The sequence below is a fragment of the Arachis hypogaea genome, chromosome 20 (assembly GCF_003086295.3).
Source record: "Arachis hypogaea cultivar Tifrunner chromosome 20, arahy.Tifrunner.gnm2.J5K5, whole genome shotgun sequence".
In the NCBI taxonomy this organism is placed as follows: Eukaryota; Viridiplantae; Streptophyta; class Magnoliopsida; order Fabales; family Fabaceae; genus Arachis; species Arachis hypogaea.
The window spans coordinates 2,497,902-2,518,170 of record NC_092055.1 but is presented as its reverse complement, the minus strand read 5'-3'; the positions used below and the strand labels follow the sequence as shown (position 1 = coordinate 2,518,170).

General features: G+C 39.9%; 2 non-coding genes across 2 annotated transcripts; both read left to right on the top strand.

Annotated features, from left to right (window-relative positions):
- Positions 1-8,216: 8,216 nt before the first annotated feature.
- On the top strand, positions 8,217-8,324 carry LOC112787321 (small nucleolar RNA R71). The gene has a single exon (XR_003194740.1). It is a non-coding gene; the product is annotated as a small nucleolar RNA R71 (small nucleolar RNA).
- Positions 8,325-19,841: 11,517 nt separating this feature from the next.
- On the top strand, positions 19,842-19,949 carry LOC112787482 (small nucleolar RNA R71). Its single transcript, XR_003194894.1, has one exon. It is a non-coding gene; the product is annotated as a small nucleolar RNA R71 (small nucleolar RNA).
- The last annotated feature ends 320 nt before the right edge of the window (positions 19,950-20,269 follow it).

The following is a 20,269-nucleotide window of genomic DNA, read 5'->3' as shown; positions in this document are numbered from 1 at the left end:
TAATGTCAATAGCTTGACAGTGAACTCTCATGGAGCCTCACAGATGTTCAGAGCCTTGTTGAAACCTCCCAACACCAAACTTAGAGTTTGGATATGGGGGTTCAACACCCAACTTAGAGTTTGGTTGTGGCCTCCCAACACCAAACTTAGAGTTTGACTGTGGGGCTTTGGTTGACTCTACAGTGAGAGAAGCTTTTCATGCTTCCTCTCCATGGTTACAGAAGGAGAACCTTGAGTCTTAAACACAAGGTAGTCCTCATTCAGTTGAAGAACCAACTCTCCTCTGTCCACATCAATCACAGCTTTTGCTGTGGCTAGGAAGGGTGATGACATGTCACCATGTCATGTTTTTCTATGCTTTTTCATACAAGAAATAGATGATTTGTGCTTAAATATTGAATGCTTTTGTGCTTAAATGGTATATTTTCTTGATCTTTTAATTTTATAAATCTTGTAGGAAATAAGAAGAAAAAGAAGCAAAAAAAGCACAAAATAAGCTAAAAAGGAGAAAAAAAGAGCTTTGGGGAACACTTTGAAGTTGGAGCACACTTTGGAGCCTTAGGCCACGCTTTTAAAAGCATGGCCCATGACCAAATTAAGGGAAAAGAGGCAATCAGCACAATGCTCAGCTCACTCTGTGAGCTGAGCATTGACCTGATGCAAAGATGAGCTTGGAAAGCAGAATTTTGGCTAAGTTAAAATCTGGGCGCTCACACCATGACCATGCCTCCTTCCAAGGGCTATAACTTGAGCTACAGATGTCCGATTGATGTGCTTCTAGTTGCGTTGGAAAGCTGACATTCAGAGCTTTCCAACGATGTATGGCAACCTATATTTGGCATGAAATAGAGGCACGAACAAAATGCATCTTTAAGGGCCAAAAACAAGCAAAAAAATCAGCCAATGCTTCCACCAAGGCTCGAAGCTGGAACCTCACTCCAAGGCAAAGTAGCGCTCACTTAGAGAGTGCTGTGCTCTCGATAATGCTCACTTTGTGAGCTGAGCTTGGTCTTTCCTTTCCTTATTTCTTGGCCTCATATTGGGCTCAGCTCACAAAGTGAGCAGAGCGCTACCCATGGTACATCACACAAGCATCTTGACACGGGCCAGGGAAGTGGAGCGCGCATCTTGACACGGTCCAGGGGCACAAGGCAACACAAGCAAGCTCAATGCTCTGCTCACCACTTGAGCTGAGCATCCCCCTGGGAGCAACACCCATGGACCAAAAATTGAATAAAAATTCCATTTAAATTCAATTCTTCTCCAAATTGAATCAAGGCCAACCAAACCCATTTCTCCTCAGATCCAAAGCAAGCAAAGCCCACATCATCACTCAAAGGCACAAGAACAAGCTAGAATTAGGATTTTCATTTAATTTGTTTTTCATTTCAATTTCATTTTATTTTGTAAAAAGCCTATATAAAGGCACCATTCTCATTTTCATAAGAGAGCTCGATTAGAAAGGAGGCTAGCTCCAATAGGGAGTTGTGCACTCTTTAGGTTTCATTTTGCTTTCTCTCTTAGTTTTCTTTTCTGTTTTGAAATTTTGGATTGAGATTGGAAGGAATTCTGTTTTCGTTCTCCATCTGCAACTTCACTTTCTTTTCTTCTGCAATCTACTTTTATATTTTCATTTTGCAATTGTTCTTGTTGGATCAAGGAAGGATTTGAGATCTAGACTTGTTATCTAATCTCTTCCACTCCTGAGATCTTGAACCACCTTTAAATTGCTGCAAATTAAGCATTGCTTTTCTATTTTTTTAAATTCTTCAAGGCATTTTACTCTTCTGTTTAAGATCTATTGCAATTCAATTCATCTTTAGTTCTTCTGTTTGTTGCAATTTACTTTCTCTTGTTTAATTTCTGCAATTCCAGCACCCACTCCCCTTTATATTTGATGCAATTTATATTTCTTGTCATTTAAGATTCTTGCAATTTACATTTCTTGCTCTTTAAGTTACTTGTCAATTTACAATCTGCAACTTTAAATTCATTGTCATTTACTTTCTGTTAGCTACAATTTCACACAATTCACTCAATGTTAGCTTGACTAAACTAATCACCCATTAAAGTTGCTTGATCCATCAATCCCTGTGGGATCGACCTCACTCTAAGTGAGTTTTACTACTTGATGCGACTCGGTACACTTGCCGGAGAGTTTTAGGTGTTTTGGAAATTTGTTTTTCCAACAAAAATACCATCAAGTTTTTGACGACGTTGCCGGGGATTGATTTAGATCAACAATGATTAAGTGGGTGAGAAGTCTAGATTAAGCATTTTTTTTTGTGTTTTTGTTCTTGAAACCAAGGTGTTTGTGTTTTTGCCTCACTAAGAAATTCTTTCTCTGTGACATGAATTTCAATTTTCATTGATGTTGCATTTTACAAAATACAAATGGAGTTCAACTCATCTTATGGTCAAACAAAATTTTATGGGATATTACCCACCATCATCAATCTCTAATGATGGTTGGGAATATCACCAAGAAATCACAGATTCTGAGCACTCCAATCCATGGAGAATTGCTTCAGAAACACAAGATGAGAAAGAAAATCATATGGGATATCTCCCTCCACCACAAAATGATGCAAGTCATGATTCTAATGGTGGCTGGGAGTATTACCAAGAAACTGCAAATTCTGAGCAGTCAAGTCACATGAGAGATTGTCCAATAGCCAAAGACTCACAACCAAAACAAACTTCCAATAGCCAAAGACTCTCAAAGCTTGAGTCCATGCTCAAAAGATTTACGGAGGAGACAAAGAAGTACTGGGAAGAGCAAGAAAAGTCCCTCAAAAATATGGAAGTAAGGTTGGCTCAGTTGTTGAGTGCAACGAAGAAAGAGGAAGGGCTTATGGAACAACCAATTCAAGAGGCTTTTGATGAAAAAAACACTCCAAAAATCACACAGCAACCATGTCTTGACATCCAAGAAGTGAAGGCAATTAACAAAAGCACCAAGAAGAGGATTGTGACCAAAATATCAAGGACAACATTCAAGAGAAGGTCAACTACAAACAATCCTTCCCCTGATCCAACAAGCAAGCTCAATCAAGCTATGTACAAAAGGAGGCTTGCTGAGAGGAAACCAAGAAAGGGGACAATAGCTGAAACTTCCCCCCTTGAGGTCATTCCTCTTAACAAATTGGAAGAAGAGGAAGAAAGTGAAGAACAGGTAGAACGTAGGTACATTTCTTCTCCTTTCTTTGTTTAAATTTCAATAAATTGGCATATGGTTACATTCTAAGTTTGGTGTTGCCCTGCAACAATTTTCAATCCTTCTGAATGATTGCATCAAATCACAAAATTGAAAGTGTCACACTAAGATTCTAAGTTTGGTGTGCCACTTATTTTCTATGCAATTTATTCAGCAACACCACTTGTATGCATAATCATAATGCCCTTTACAGTGTCATTTTTCTTCTTAGTTGGATAATTTAGTTTCTCTTTTTGTTTTATTCATTTACTTGTTTTTAGTCCTTTCTTTTATTAACTGTTTTTGTTAATACATCACCAAGAGATCCTTATTCATGACATATTCTTGGCTTGGTAATTGTACTTAACATATAACAGTTTCACTTGCTTAGTTTTAATTCAAATAAATTGACATATGATTGCATTCTAAGTTTGGTGTTGCTATGCAACAAAAATTTGGTTCCAATATCTACTAGATACTTGCATTAATTCCAAGTGAAAGAGTCACACTAAGTTTGGTGTGCCACTTATTCTTTATGCAAAGTATTATGCTCACCTTCTTAAGTTTGCAATCACAATGTCTCTGTCTCTTGTGCCTTGATTATCATCTTTAATTTTGCTTGCTTAGAACATATGTACTACTAACTTTTCATTGTGTAAGACATTTATGATCCATCTTAGCCCCATAGCCATTGTTCTAATTGTTGCTTGAGGATAAGCAAGCATTCTGAGTTTGGCAAGGGAAGGAGGAAGAATAGAGGAAAAAGGACAACAATAATGAAGATGAACTACAAGGTTGTAAAGTTCCTTTTCCTCTTCTTTGTTTCCAACACTTTATTTTGCATGATTGTCTTTATATTCTCTGTATGCATGTGTGGTATGAGTAAGCATAGCTTGAATATTAAATTGTAACATGTTGCTGTGGCATTATGACTACCAACTTGAGTTTTGTAAAGCTGTAAGCAGTAAAGTATCATGATCATAAACAAACAAGGCATTAAAGAAGGTTTTAGCATGTGCATACAAGTATTGGAAAGCTAGTATGATTAATTGTTGCTCAACTGCATTGGATTTTATTTAATTGAAGTTTTCATCTAGGACATTTTGTGAAATCTTTTGAAAATCATGAAAACCTTGAAGAAGCAAATACAATTAAAGCAAGAAAAGAAAAAGGGAAAGAATGAGAAAGCTGAAGGCTCTGAGTACCAATGGCAATTTATTTGCTAAGTACTTGTGGTGTTTATGTATCAAGCCAAATGCTTGAAAACAAAACACTTAGAAGTCAAGGTTAGGCTCAAAGTGCAAAAGCACTCCCTCAAAGCTCAAGGCTCTGAGCATCAATGATTAGAGAGTCAAGAAAAGAAAAGAAAAATGAGCTTAATGAAGTCCTCTAATCAAATGCTTGTGGTGCTTATGTATCAAGTGGTAATACTTGAAAACAAAGCATTTAAAGTCATAGCTTTGTTATTAACTCATGGGGCAAAGCACCCAAAAGGAGAAGCTAATAAGAAAAATCAAAAGCTTGTTTCAAGGAAGAAATATAAGAGAAAGATTTCATAAATTGAGCTAGATAGAAGCATCAATCATTTACATCTCTTTTGTGATTGAAGCATGCTTAGAAAACTAGCTTACCACGAACATCGAGTTGCAATTCTTCTTACCTTGGATTGTCAATCTTTATTGCATGATTCTTTTCTTGCTTGAGGACAAGCAAGGTTTAAGTTTGGTGTTGTGATGACATGTCACCATGTCATGTTTTTCTATGCTTTTTCATACAAGAAATAGATGATTTGTGCTTAAATATTGAATGCTTTTGTGCTTAAATGGTATATTAATTTGATCTTTTAATTTTATAAATCTTGTAGGAAATAAGAAGAAAAAGAAGCAAAAAAAGCACAAAATAAGCTAAAAAGGAGAAAAAAAGAGCTTTGGGGAACACTTTGAAGTTGGAGCACACTTTGGAGCCTTAGGCCACGCTTTTAAAAGCGTGGCCCATGACCAAATTAAGGGAAAAGAGGCAATCAGCACAATGCTCAACTCACTTTTGTGAGCTGAGCATTGACCTGATGCAAAGATAAGCTTGGAAAGCAGAATTTTGGCTAAGTTAAAATCTGGGCGCTCACAGCATGACCATGCCTCCTTCCAAGGGCTATAACTTGAGCTACAGATGTCCGATTGATGTGCTTCTAGTTGCGTTGGAAAGCTGACATTCAGAGCTTTCCAACAATGTATGGAAACCTATATTTGGCATGAAATAGAGGCACGAATGAAATGCATCTTTAAGGGCCAAAAATAAGCAAAAAAATCAGCCAATGCTTCCACCAAGGCTCGAAGCTGGAACCTCACTCCAAGGCAAAGTAGCGCTCACTTAGAGAGTGCTGTGCTCTCGATAATGCTCACTTTGTGAGCTGAGCTTGGTCTTTCCTTTCCTTGTTTCTTGGCCTCATATTGGGCTCAGCTCACAAAGTGAGCAGAGCGCTACCCATGGTACATCACACAAGCATCTTGACACGGGCCAGGGAAGTGGAGCGCGCATCTTGACACGGTCCAGGGGCACAAGGCAACACAAGCAAGCTCAATGCTCTGCTCACCACTTGAGCTGAGCATCCCCCTGGGAGCAACACCCATGGACCAAAAATTGAATAAAAATTCCATTTAAATTCAATTCTTCTCCAAATTGAATCAAGGCCAACCAAACCCATTTCTCCTCAGATCCAAAGCAAGCAAAGCCCACATCATCACTCAAAGGCACAAGAACAAGCTAGAATTAGGATTTTCATTTAATTTGTTTTTCATTTCAATTTCATTTTATTTTGTAAAAAGCCTATATAAAGGCACCATTCTCATTTTCATAAGAGAGCTCGATTAGAAAGGAGGCTAGCTCCAATAGGGAGTTGTGCACTCTTTAGGTTTCATTTTGCTTTCTCTCTTAGTTTTCTTTTCTGTTTTGAAATTTTGGATTGAGATTGGAAGGAATTCTGTTTTCGTTCTCCATCTGCAACTTCACTTTCTTTTCTTCTGCAATCTACTTTTATATTTTCATTTTGCAATTGTTCTTGTTGGATCAAGGAAGGATTTGAGATCTAGACTTGTTATCTAATCTCTTCCACTCCTGAGATCTTGAACCACCTTTAAATTGCTGCAAATTAAGCATTGCTTTTCTATTTTTTTAAATTCTTCAAGGCATTTTACTCTTCTGTTTAAGATCTATTGCAATTCAATTCATCTTTAGTTCTTCTGTTTGTTGCAATTTACTTTCTCTTGTTTAATTTCTGCAATTCCAGCACCCACTCCCCTTTATATTTGATGCAATTTATATTTCTTGTCATTTAAGATTCTTGCAATTTACATTTCTTGCTCTTTAAGTTACTTGTCAATTTACATTCTGCAACTTTAAATTCATTGTCATTTACTTTCTGTTAGCTACAATTTCACACAATTCACTCAATGTTAGCTTGACTAAACTAATCACCCACTAAAGTTGCTTGATCCATCAATCCCTGTGGGATCGACCTCACTCTAAGTGAGTTTTACTACTTGATGCAACCCGGTACACTTGCCAGAGAGTTTTAGGTGTTTTGGAAATTTGTTTTTCCAACAAAAATACCATCAAAGGGTCTTCCAAGGATGATAGATTCATCCTCCTCCTTCCCAGTGTCTAGGATTATGAAATCAGCAGGGATGTAAAGGCCTTCAACCTTTACTAACACGTCCTCTACTTGTCCATAAGCCTGTTTTCTTGAGTTGTCTGCCATCTCTAATGAGATTCTGGCAGCTTGCACCTCAAAGATCCCAAGTTTCTCCATTACAGAGAGTGGCATTAAGTTTATGCCTGACTCCAGGTCACACAGAGCCTTCTCAAAGGTCATGGTGTCTATGTTACAGGGTATTAAGAATTTACCAGGATCCTGCTTCTTTTGACATAATTTCTGCCTATCCAATGCATTCAGTTCATTGGTGAGCAAGGGAGGTTCATCTTCCCAAGTCTCATTACCAAATAATTTGGCATTCAACTTCATGATTGCCCCAAGGTACTTAGCAACTTGCTCTTCAGTAACGTCTTCATTCTCTTCAGAAGAAGAATACTCATCAGAGCTCATGAAGGGCAGAAGGAGGTTCATTGGAATCTCTATGGTCTCTAGATGAGCCTCAAATTCCTTTGGTTCCTCTAAGGGAAACTCCTTATTGTTCACTGAACGTCCCAGGAGGTCTTTCTCACTGGGATTTACGTCCTTCTCCTCCATTGTAGGTTCGGCCACACCAAGCAAGGTAATGGCCTTGCACTCTCTTTTTGGATTCTCTTTTGTATTGCTTGGGAGAGTACTAGGAGGAGTTTCAGCGACTCTTTTACTCAGCTGGCCCACTTGTGCCTCCAAAATTCTAATGGAGGACCTTGTTTCATTCATGAAACTTAAAGAGGCCTTGGATAGATCAGAGACTATATTTGCTAAGCTAGAGGGACTCTGCTCAGAATTCTCTGTCTGTTGCTGAGTGGATGATGGAAAAGGCTTGCTATTGTTAAACCTGTTTCTTCCACCATTATTAAAGCCTTGTTGAGGCTTTTGTTGATCCTTCCATGAGAAATTTGGATGATTTCTCCATGAGGGATTATAGGTGTTTCCATAAGGTTCACCCATGTAATTCACCTCTGCTATTGCAGGGTTCTCAGGATCATAAGCCTCTTCTTCAGAAGATGCCTCTTGAGTACTGTTGGATGTAGCTTGCAATCCATTCAGACTCTGAGAAATCATATTGACTTGCTGAGTCAATAGTTTATTCTGAGCCAATATGGCACTCAGAGCATCAATTTCAAGAACTCCCTTCCTCTGAGGCATCCCATTACTCACAGGATTCCTTTCAGAAGTGTACATAAACTGGTTATTTACAACCATGTCTATGAGTTCCTGAGCTTCTGCAGGCGTTTTCTTTAGGTGAATGGATCCACCTGCAGAATGGTCCAGTGACATCTTTGATAATTCAGACAGACCATCATAGAATATATCCAGGATGGTCCATTCTGAAAGCATGTCAGAAGGACACTTTTTGGTCAGTTGCTTATATCTCTCCCAAGCTTCATAGAGGGATTCACCTTCTTTTTGTCTGAAGGTTTGAACATCAACTCTAAGCTTACTAAGCTTTTGAGGAGGAAAGAACTTGGCTAAGAAAGCCGTGACCAGCTTATCCCAAGAGTTCAGGCTATCCTTAGGTTGAGAATCCAACCATATTCTAGCTCTGTCTCTTACAGCAAACGGGAAAAGTATAAGCCTGTAGACCTCGGGATCAACCCCATTGGTCTTAACAGTATCATAGATCTTGTAATACCCGGTCTAACGAAAATTAATTAAATAGTAAATTAAATAGGAGCAAATATAGTTAGAAGATTTGGAAATTGGAATTTGATCATTTAAATATGATATTTGGATTCAGTGAATTTTTCCGAGTCGGAAAACATAGTTTTCTGCGTAAAAACGCGCAATGGAATTTTGACCGGCAGTACCGGCTGAGATCTGTCTGGTACTGCAGTTGAGAAAATTGATTATAAGTAAATAAGGTTAAGAAAGGAGGAATTTTAATTAGGTAAGGTAGAAATATTTAAAATGCGATTTGGAGCGCTAATCTTAAAGGTTTTGGCCCAAAATTGGGCTAACGGACAAAAATAAGTGAACCGGGCCTAAGTGGGCCCAAGACCCAATATATATAAACATTAATTATGAGCATTTCAGCTCATTCTACCCTAAAAGGAAGGGTTGGGGCGCTGAATTGAGAAGAGAGGAGGGAAGGGAGAAAACCTAACTCTCTTTGATATTCAAACCACCATAACTTGAGCTACGGAGTTCCGATTGAGGAGCCGTTTGTGGCCACGCGTCGCTATTTTCATCCTCTACAATTCTATCTAAGTTTTGTGGTGAGTAATCCACTGTCCTATGCCCAGTTTTCATTTTCCTCTTCAAATTCAAATTTGGTTTGGGTTTTGAGGAAACCTTATGATTTTGGTTGTTTAGGAGTGCTCTAGTATGAGCCATGGGTGATATTCATCACAAACTTTAGTGGGTTAAGGTAAGAAACCCTCCAACCCTTGTGATTTATCATATTTATGAGCCCTAGGTTGATGTATGTATGTGATATTGGTTATGTTAGTGTACTTGGTGATTTTGATACACAATTGGGAGGTTGGTGTTGCTTGTGGAGCTTTGGTGAGGCTTGGAGCTAAGGGTTGGTGGAGACTTCCATAGAAGGGGCCCAATTGGTTTGGCTACAAGAGGTACGGTTTAAGTTTCATTTAAGTACTGTGTGGTGTGATGAGAATTCCTAGGCTAGATGCCCCTAAGATTAAGTTTGGATTGTGTAAATGGTTGGTGCTAATATGCATAGTTGGTATGTTATGTGAATTAATGATTGGGTTGAGAATGGTGTGGCCTTGTATAGTTGTATGCTTGGTGTATTGAGAATTGTATGTATTGGGTAATGAGTATTGATTTGTGGTTTATGCTTTTAAATTATGAATTGGGCCGGAGGCCGGAAAGAGGTAAGGAAGGTAAGTTGATGTGTGCATTGTTTGATGACACAAGTGATTGGATGAATTTCAGATAATGAATATATGAATAATTGGGTTGGTTATTGAATAATAAGGTTTGAGGAGTTGAAGTGTGGAATTTGGTAATTTTGGGTGAAATTATGTAGATGAGGTATGTTTAGTTTTGGTTGAGATATATTATGTGGTCATATATGTGATTATGATTAATGATGCCTTGATGGTATGATGATGCATGAGAGATATGTATATTGTGATATATGCTTGAGGAATGATTAAGGTTGATTAGTGGGTGAAACCACGTGATAGTGAGTATGATATTGATTATGTATAATGATGATTGATTGAAAATAGTATTGTTGGAAATTAGGATGAGGAAGGATGTATGACATGTTAATGTGTTTGCAATTTAGCCATTTGTTTGAAATGGGTAAAAACGGTTATATGGCAGTTTTGTGAATTGTGGTAAAGTGTTAATGTATGAGTTGAGGAGGCTTGATGTTGGTTTTGGTATATTTTGATTGATTTCAAAAGGGATTGAAATTGGCATGCTTTGGTTGATTTTGAAAAGGGTTGAAAATGGCACTTTGTGGTCTTGTGTGAAAACATGGTTTTTGGGCATACTTTGATGGGACATAGCTTGGACTGCGGATTTTTGTTTTGTGCCAAACTTGTTTAGAAGTGAAATTGGATCTGGGATGTCCATGCCATTCGAAGAACGGGCGAAAAACGATTTAAAATGAGAAAGTTATGTCCGTCGGAAGATTGGGGGTTGAATATGTGAATTCTGCAGCTTTTAACTTAGAAAATTTTAGTAGAATGACCCTCCACGCGTAGGCGCACTTGGCGCGTACGCGTCGTTCTTCAAGAAGGCACCATCCACGCGTGCGCGTCGATGCGTTGCACCCAATGCCCAGCCATTTTCCCGAGAGTTGTGCCAGAGTTGTGCCAGTTTTATGCCTGGGGCGCAAATGCACCCACGCGTACGCGTGGCTGACGCGTACGCGTGGCTGACGCGTACGCGTCGTCTGGCTGTGTTTCAATCCGCGCGTCTGTGTGTATGACGCAGACGCGTCGATGAGCTTTGTGGCCATCCACGCATGCGCGTGGAGGACGCGTACGCGTGGCCCTGTTTTCATGCCAAAGTTAATTTTTGAGTTTTAAAAGCCAAACCTCATACTTCTAAGCCTCCGATCTCACCCCTTATGTATTAAATCATTACGATATGCCTTGCAATGAGAAAGGAGCTAGGGGATGTGGTAACTTGCGAATGAAGCAAGGGGAAAAGTTATGATCAACGATGATCAAAGATGATTATATGAGATATGGAGGATGATGGTGGAAGTACCGTGTATGCCATGAGCCGAAGGGCTATATTTATTGATAAATGGCTGGTTCTTGATTGAACCATGAGCAAGGTGGCTGAGTTATTGCCGAATACAGTGGAGCCATGTTGATAAATTGGCTAGTTCTGGATTGAACTGTGAGCCGGATGGCTGAGTTATTGCCGGGTTACGGCAAAGCCATTATGGATTATGGCTGAGTATAAATGCATATATGATAAATGAACGAATATGATAAATGAATATTGATGGAAAATGTTGAATGTAAGTATGCTTGTGTTTTCTCTCTGGTTGTAAGGGTGACAGGGCACCGATACCCTCTAATGGCGACAGGGCGCAGATACCCTCTAATGGTGACAGGGCGTAGATACCCTCTAATGGTGACAGGGCACATATTCCCTCTAATGATATTATTGCGCAACAGAGAGACTGTGCCCGGGTTAGCTACCGGACACGTCGAGTTGGCTTGAATTGTTTGGGTTTGCCTATTTGTTTTGGATTTCTACATTATATATCCTATGTTACCTGATTATGTGCTACTTGTTCTACTTGTACCTTAATTGTGTATTACTTGCCTGTATTGCTTGTGTTTGTACAACTGAGAGACCCCTCATGTTGGTGTCGGTAGAGGTTGAGGGTTGTTCTTGGTGAGATGAATTGATGATGCGATTGCATGATGATGATGACCATTGGATGAGATAATTTGAGCTCCCTGGGTAGACGCAGTGATGTGATTTCATTAGCTCCAGGTGAGGGTATGATGTATTGATATAGAATTGTTGAGACAGGACGACTGATGATGGTTTTGTTTATGATTCTGAATCCGATTCGTGAGAGAGTCAGCGAGTTGGGAATCATATGAGATATGAACTAGATTTAGTATCCCGTTACGACAGTTGCCTATTCATGGATTAGTGATAATCTAGGCTAGATACTTGGTGAAAAGGAGTTTAGGATGCTTAATGAGTTTTTATTGCAGTGCATTATACTTATTTGGCACTTTTACCGTACTGGGAACCCATGAGCCCGGGGTTCTCATTCCGTATATATCTCTTGTTTTTCAGATACAGGTCCAGGTGCTCAGAAGTGAGTTGTGGGTCGTCTGAGATATGGCGAAGATCTTTATTTTCTCTACTTTGTGTTTTGCTTAGAATCTCTCCACCTTTGTTTCGAAATGATTATATTATGTATTGAACTCTTTTAAACTGACCTATAGAGGCTCTCGTGCTTCCTTTGGGAGAGATTAGGATATACTGTTGTCAACTACTTTCATACTGTACCCTAGCCGGCCTAAACTTCACGGGTCGCGACTATTGGCTATTTACTTATGTTATATATATCTATCTGTTATCTATCTCTTAATCTCCTTTATGCCTTGTTCGTATATCGCTTTCGGCTTCACTGTTTATCTTTTTGTTGTCGAAACGTGAGTGGTACGTCTTCGTGATTTTATTTCTACTCTTTTCAGGCTTCTCGATTAATATTCCTTTCGAAATTACCTATATCTATATATTAAAAATCCACCTGAGTGTCGTACCACCGTAGTATCATTGACTTATGACTCGAGCATAAGGATTTGCATATTAGGGTGTTACATTATGGTATCAGAGCAGTTCGTCCTCGTGAGCCTGAGGAATGGAACTGCTTATGCTTAAGTGTATACTCTGAGTCTGTGCCTGTGCTAGTTAGGGTATCTAACCGATACATCTAGCATGAAGTCCATGAGTGTACCTTTGGTACTTTGAAGCACTATACTTCCGATATTGAGACTGATCAACTTGATATCGATTGTTTGGTGTGTATAGGAACCAGATGGCGCCTCGTGGACCCGGTCGGGGACGTGAGAGAGAATGTACTAGTACTCAGGAACCGGAAATCAACCCGAATAGCCCGATAAACCTTATGGCGGCGTTGGAGAATATGGCTGCTGCTATGCAGGCCACTGCGGAGGCTCTTGGGCAACAGATAAATAATAATGGCAATGGCGGAAGTGGAGCTCAGGGCCCGATGACACTGGCAACTTTCTTAAAGGTTAATCCACCTAAGTTCAAGGGAACCACCAATCCGACTGAAGCTGACACTTGGTTTCAGGCCATGGAGCGAGCACTGCAAGCGCAGTTGGTGCCTGAAAAGCAGTGTGTTGAATTTGCTACCTATCTGCTCATGGGGGAAGCATCGCATTGGTGGCAAGGGGCTCGACATCTCTTGCAGCAGAGGAATGATCCTATCACCTGGGGTGCCTTCTGAGTGGAATTCTATAAGAAGTACTTCCCGAATTCTGCTAGAATGGCCAAGGAACTTGAATTACTGCAGCTAAAGCAGGGTACAATGTCCGTATCTCAGTATACGGATAAATTTGAGGAGTTATTAAGGTTTTCTCGTATGTGTCAAGGAACCCCGGGAGACTTCGAGGAATGGAAGTGTATTAAGTATGAGGGAGGACTTTAAAGTGAAATCCTGAGCTCCGTTGGACCGATGGAGATTAGGGTCTTCTCCGAACTTGTGAACAAGAGCCGTATTGCTGAAGAATGTGTGAGGAAGGCTGTTGAGGCGAAGAATGACCGTCGGGAGTCCCACCGCAGGGAGCACAATCAAGAATACCCAACAAGGGGTCAAGAGTTTAAGAGAAGAGGATACCCACAACGTTTTTCCCAAGGGCGAAATGACCTTGCGACGAATAAGAATTCCCAAGGAAAAGGTAGGAGAAAACAGATAGTGGCTGCTTCGGATGTTTTGAGCTGTCAGAGATGTGGAGGTCATCACCCAAATAGACCGTGTCGTTATGGTTCAGGTTTGTGTCACAATTGCGGAAAGCTAGGACATTTGGTCAGAGATTGCCCACACCGAAAGGACCGGGAGACTGCCAGGTCCGATTCTCGTACCTGAGGTAATAAGAAAACTGATAACTTAATTCTTTACCACTTTAGACAATGCTGAAGGCTGGTATTCACTCATAATACATGGTCGAATGAAAAATTATGATCTGTTCTAGATAACCCTAAGTTATCTTAATAGAAGGTTTGGTGAGCATAATGATTAGGTAGGCCTTTAATGGAAAGCAACCTCAGAGTGGGATGACTTGTGGGAGATGTGAAAGACATAATCCGGTAAATCCGTGTCGAGATGGATTGGGACTTTACCATGGTTATAGAGGAGTTGGACACGTGTCCTGGAAACGTCCTAAGAAGGTCAACTGGAATACTACCAAGGGACAACAACAAGGTTGTGTGTTCACTAAAACAACGGGTGATACCGATAGATCTGACGGTTTGGGAATTGGTAAGCGAAAGATCGGTAACAACGTGTTAAAAGTACGATTAAGTTGCTATGTGGTTTTGGCTATCATAGATAGAAATCTAGTGAATGCCAGTTATGCTAAGTTGTGGTTGAGTACTTGTGGAAGTAAGTGATAGAGCTAGTACTAGACGAGAGATCAGAATAAAGCAGCAGAAACTTGCGGAAGCAGTAACACAGGATAGCTACGAATAGGAGCTGTAAAAGTTTACTATAATATCTTAAGTTTGAATACTAGAAGGGTTAAGCGGGTTACTGCAAGTAATGATCCCCAAATAGTTGGAATTGATTGCGGCTGCGAGCTTTGATAGTTCTAAAGCGGATGAGAAAATTATCATTGATCCATAATTGGATTTAGATGATGAGAGGGTGCAAGTTGTCGTGTTTGAGAGATGAGTACTATGATGATTGGTCATAGTGACCTTGGATTTAGATTGAGATTTATAATAGTTAGTTTTGAAAGACGAATGTGAAAACCATTAAATTGAAATGTTGATGCGGTACTGAGATTGGTTTGAGGGAATGGTACGTGAAATTGTGATCTCTGGTAATGGCTCCAAAAACTTGGTGCTCTAATTTTAATTCATAATTTGTCACAACTCCGTGTAGCTGACCAGCAAGTGCACTGGGTCGTCCAAGTAATAAACCTTACGTGAGTAAGGGTCGATCCCACGGAAATTGTTGGTATGAAGCAAGCTATGGTCATCTTGTAACTCTCAGTCAGGCGGATTCAAATGTGATTGGATTAGATAATTAGATAATTTAGAAGATAAATAAAATAGGATAGAAATACTTATGTAAATCATTGGTGAGAATTTCAGATAAGCATATAGAGATGCTTTTGTTCCTCTGGCAAACTTTATGCAAGGGCATCACCGTTGTCAATGGCTACATCCCCTCCTCTTGTGAAAAAGGTCCAAATGCTCTGTCACGGCACGGCTAATCATCTGAGGTTTTCGATCATACTGGAATAGAATTCACCCTCCTTTTGCGTCTGTCACTACGCCCAGCACTCACGAGTTTGAAGTTCGTCACAGCCATCTCTTCCCGGATCCTACTCGGAATACCACAGACAAGGTTTAGACTTTCCGGATCTCAGGAATGGCCATCCATGGGTTCTAACTTATACCACGAAGATCCTAATATCTCGGACTCGGTCCCCTGTATTAGAAATCTAAGAGATACTCATTCAATCTGAGGTAGAACGGGAGTGGTTATCAGGCACGCGTTCGTAGGGAATGATGATGATTGTCACGTTCATCACATTCATGTTGAGGCGCGAAAGAATATCTTAGAAGCGGAATAAGTTGAATTGAATAGAAAAACAGTAGTACTTTGCATTAATCCATGAAGAACAGCAGAGCTCCACACCTTAATCTATGGAGTGTAGAAACTCTACCGTTGAAAATACATAAGTGATGAAGGTTCAGGCATGGCCGAGAGGCCAGCCCCCATAAACGTGATCCAAGGATCAAGAGATAATCCAAAGATGTAAATACAATAGTAAAAAGTTCTATTTATACTAAACTAGTTACTAGGGTTTACAGAAGTAAGTAAATGACGTAAAAATCCACTTCCGGGGCCCACTTGGTGTGTGTTTGGGCTGAGCTTGGAGCATTCACGTGCAGAGGCTTCTTTTGGAGTTGAACACCAAGTTGTAACGTGTTTTTGGCGTTCAACTCTGGTTCATGACGTGTTTCTGGCGTTTAACTCCAGAATGCAGCGTAGAACTGGCGTTGAGCCCCAGTTTGCGTCATCTAATCTCGAACAAAGTATGAACTATTATATATTGTTGGAAAGCTCTGGATGTCTACTTTCCAACGCCGTTGAGAGCGCACCATTTGGAGTTCTGTAGCTCCAGAAAATCCATTTCGAGTGAAGGGAGGTCAGAATCCAACAGCATCAGCAGTCCTTTGTCAGCCTTTTATCAGAGTTTTGCTCAGGTCCCTCAATTTCAGCCAGAAATTACCTGAAATCATAGAAAAACACACAAACTCATAGTAAAGTCAAGAAATGTAATTTTTAATTAAAAACTAATAAAAATATAATAAAAACTAACTAAAACATACTAAAAACAATGCCAAAAAGCGTATAAATTATCCGCTCATCACAACACCAAACTTAAATTGTTGCTTGTCCCCAAGCAACTGAAAATCAAATAGGATAAAAAGAAGAGAATATACTATAAATTCCAAAATATCAATGAATATTAATTCTAATTAGATGAGCGGGACTTGTAGCTTTTTGCCTCTTGAATAGTTTCGGCATCTCACTTTATCCTTTGAAGTTCAGAATGATTGGCATCTATAGGAACTTAGAATTTCAGATAGTGTTATTGATTCTCCTAGTTCAGTATGTTGATTCTTGAACACAGCTTCTTTTATGAGTCTTGGCCGTGGCCCTAAGCACTCTGTTTTCCAGTATTACCATCGGATACATACATGCCACAGACACATAATTGGGTGAACCTTTTCAGATTGTGACTCAGCTTTGCTAGAGTCCCCAATTAGAGGTGTCCAGGGTTCTTAAGCACACTCTTTTTTTTTTTTGCTTTGGACCTCGACTTTAACCGCTCAGTCTCAAGTTTTCACTTGACACCTTCACGCCACAAGCACATGGTTAGGGACAGCTTGGTTTAGCCGCTTAGGCCAGGATTTTATTCCTTTAGGCCCTCCTATCCACTGATGCTCAAACCCTTGGATCCTTTTTATTACCCTTGCCTTTTGGTTTTAAGGGCTATTGGATTTTTGCTCTTGCCTTTTGGTTTTAAGAGCTTTTGGCTTTTTCTGCTTGCTTTTTTCTTTTTCTTTCTCCTTTTTTTTTTGCAAGCTTTTGTATTCACTGCTTTTTCTTGCTTCAAGAATAAATTTTATGATTTTTCAGATTATCAATAACATTTTTCTTTGTTCATCATTCTTCAAGAGCCAACATATTTAACATTCATAAACAACAATTTCAAAAGACATATGCACTGTTCAAGCATTCATTCAGAAAACAAAAAGTATTGTCACCACATCGATATAATTAAACTAAATTCAAGGATAAATTCGAAATTCATGTACTTCTTGTTCCTTTGTAATTAAAAATATTTTTCATTTAAGAGAGGTGAAGGATTCATGGAATTATTCATAGCCTTAAGACATAGTTACTAAATACTAATGATCATGAAGTAGAGACACAAAACATAAACATATAGCATAAAATCGAAAAACAGAGAATTAAGAACAAGGAAGTTAAGGAATGAGTCTACCTTAGTGAGGGTGGCACCTTCTTGAAGGTCCAATGATGTCCTTGAGCTTCTTCTATGTCTCTTCCTTGTCTTTGTTGCTCCTCTAGTGATTTTGGTGCTCCTATCCTTAGTTGTTCCCAATTTGTGTGGAGAAAAATGTATCCCTTGGGTCTCTCAGGGATCTCTTGATTTGCAGTCAAATGTTCTACCACTGAGCTATAGACCCTTTACATGAATCTCTCCATCTCCCATGACTTGGAGGTGGAAGCTTTTGTCTTCCCTTTTCTCTTCTTCTTTTTTTTTTTGAGGTTTCTCTGCCCTTAGGTGCCATCAATGGTTATGGAAAAGCAACAAAGCAATGCTTTTACCACACCAAACTTAGAATGTTGCTCGCCCTCGAGCAAAAGAGGAAAGAATAGAAGAAGGAGAAGAAGATATGGAGGAGAGGGTGATCTAGGATTATGAGGAGGTAAGGTGAGTAGAGGCAAGTGGGGATCCTGTGGGATTTACAGATCCTGAGGTGATCCTGTGGGGTCCATAGATCCTGAGGTGTCAAGGATTTACATCCCTGCACCCATTAGGCATGTAAAACGCCTTTGCATACAATTCTGGCGTTTAAACGCCAGATTGATGTTTGTTCTGGGCGTTCAACGCCCATCTGTAGCATATTTCTGGCGTTGAACGCCAGTTCCATGCTTGTTTCTGGCGTTCAGCGCCAGCTTCTCCCAGGGTGTCTTCCTGGCGTCTAAACGACCAGATGTTGCTTGTTTCTGGCGTTCAGCACCAGAACCATGCTCTGTTCTGGTGTTGAACGCCAGCCAGATGCTCCTTACTGGCATTTAAATGCCAGTAAGTCCTTCCTCCAGGGTGTGATTTTTCTTCTGCTGTTTTTGATTTCGTTTTTTATTTTTGTAATTATTTTATGACTCCACATGATCATGAACCTAATAAAACATGAAAAACAATAAAAATAAAAATAAAAATTAGATAAATAAAAATTGGGTTACCTCCCAACAAGCGCTTCTTTAATGTCAATAGCTTGACAGTGGGCTCTCATGGAGCCTCACAGATGTTCAGAGCATTGTTGAGACTTCCCAACACCAAACTTAGAGTTTGGATATGGGAGTTCAACACTAAACTTAGAGTTTGGTTGTGGCCTCCCAACACCAAACTTAGAGTTTGACTGTGGGGGCTTTGGTTGACTCTGCAGTGAGAGAAGCTTTTTATGCTTCCTCTCCATGGGTGCAGAGAGAGATCCTTGAGTTTTAAGCACAAGGTTGTCCTCATTCAGTTGAAGGATCAACTCTCCTCTGTCCACATCAATCACAGCTCTTGCTGTGGCTAGGAATGGAATCTCTATGGTCTCTATATGAGCCTCAGATTCCTTTAGATCCTCAATAGGAAACTTCTTGTTGATCACTGAATGTCCCAGGAGGTCTTTCTCACTAGGATTCACGTCCTCTCCCTCCCTAGTAGGTTCGGCCATGATGGTTAATTCAATGGCCTTGCACTCTCTCTTTGGATTCTCTTCTGTATTGCTTGGGAGAGTACTGGGAGGAGTTTTAGTGACCTTTTTACTCAGCTGACCCACTTGTGCCTCCAAATTTCTAATGGAGGACCTTGTTTCATTCATGAAAATCAAAGTGGCCTTAGATAGATCAGAGACTAAATTTGCTAAGCTAGAATGATTCTGCTCAAAATTCTCTGTCTATTGCTGAGTGGATGATGGAAAAGGTTTACTATTGTTAAACCTGTTTCTTCCACCATTATTAAAGCCTTGTTGAGGCTTTTGTTGATCCTTCCATGAGAAATTTGGATGATTTCTCCATGAGGGGTTATAGGTGTTCCCATAGGGTTCACCCATGTAATTCACCTCTGCTCTTGCAGGGTTCTCAGGATCATAAGCCTCTTCTTCAGAAGATGCCTCTTGAGTACTATTGGATGCATTTTGCATTCCATTCAGACTCTGAGAAATCATATTGACTTGCTGAGTCAATATTTTGTTCTGAGCCAATATGGCATTCAGAGCATCAATTTCAAGAACTCCCTTCTTCTGAGGCGTCCCATTATTCACGGAATTTCTCTCAGAAGTATACATGAACTGGTTATTAGCAACCATGTCAATGAGTTCCTGAGCTTCTGCAGGCGTTTTCTTTAGGTGAATGGATCCACCTGCAGAAGTGTCCAATGACATCTTAGCTAATTCAGATAGACCATCATAGAATATATCCAGGATAGTCCATTTTGAAAGCATGTCAGAAGGACACTTTTTGGTCAGTTGCTTATATCTCTCCCAAGCTTCATAGAGGGATTCACCTTCTTTCTGTTTGAAGGTTTGAACATCCACTCTAAGTTTGCTAAGCTTTTGAGGAGGAAAGAACTTGGCTAAGAAAGCCGTGACCAGCTTATCCCAAGAGTTCAGGCTATCCTTAGGTTGAGAGTCCAACCATATTCTAGCTCTGTCTCTTATAGCAGACGGGAAAAGCATAAGCCTGTAGACTTCAGGATCTACTCCATTAGTCTTAACAGTGTCACATATCTGTAAGAATTCAGTTAAGAATTGAAAAGGATCTTCAGATGGAAGTCCATGAAACTTGCAGTTTTGTTGCATCAGAGAAACTAGCTGAGGTTTCAGCTCAAAATTGTTTGCTCCAATGGCAGGGATGGAAATGCTTC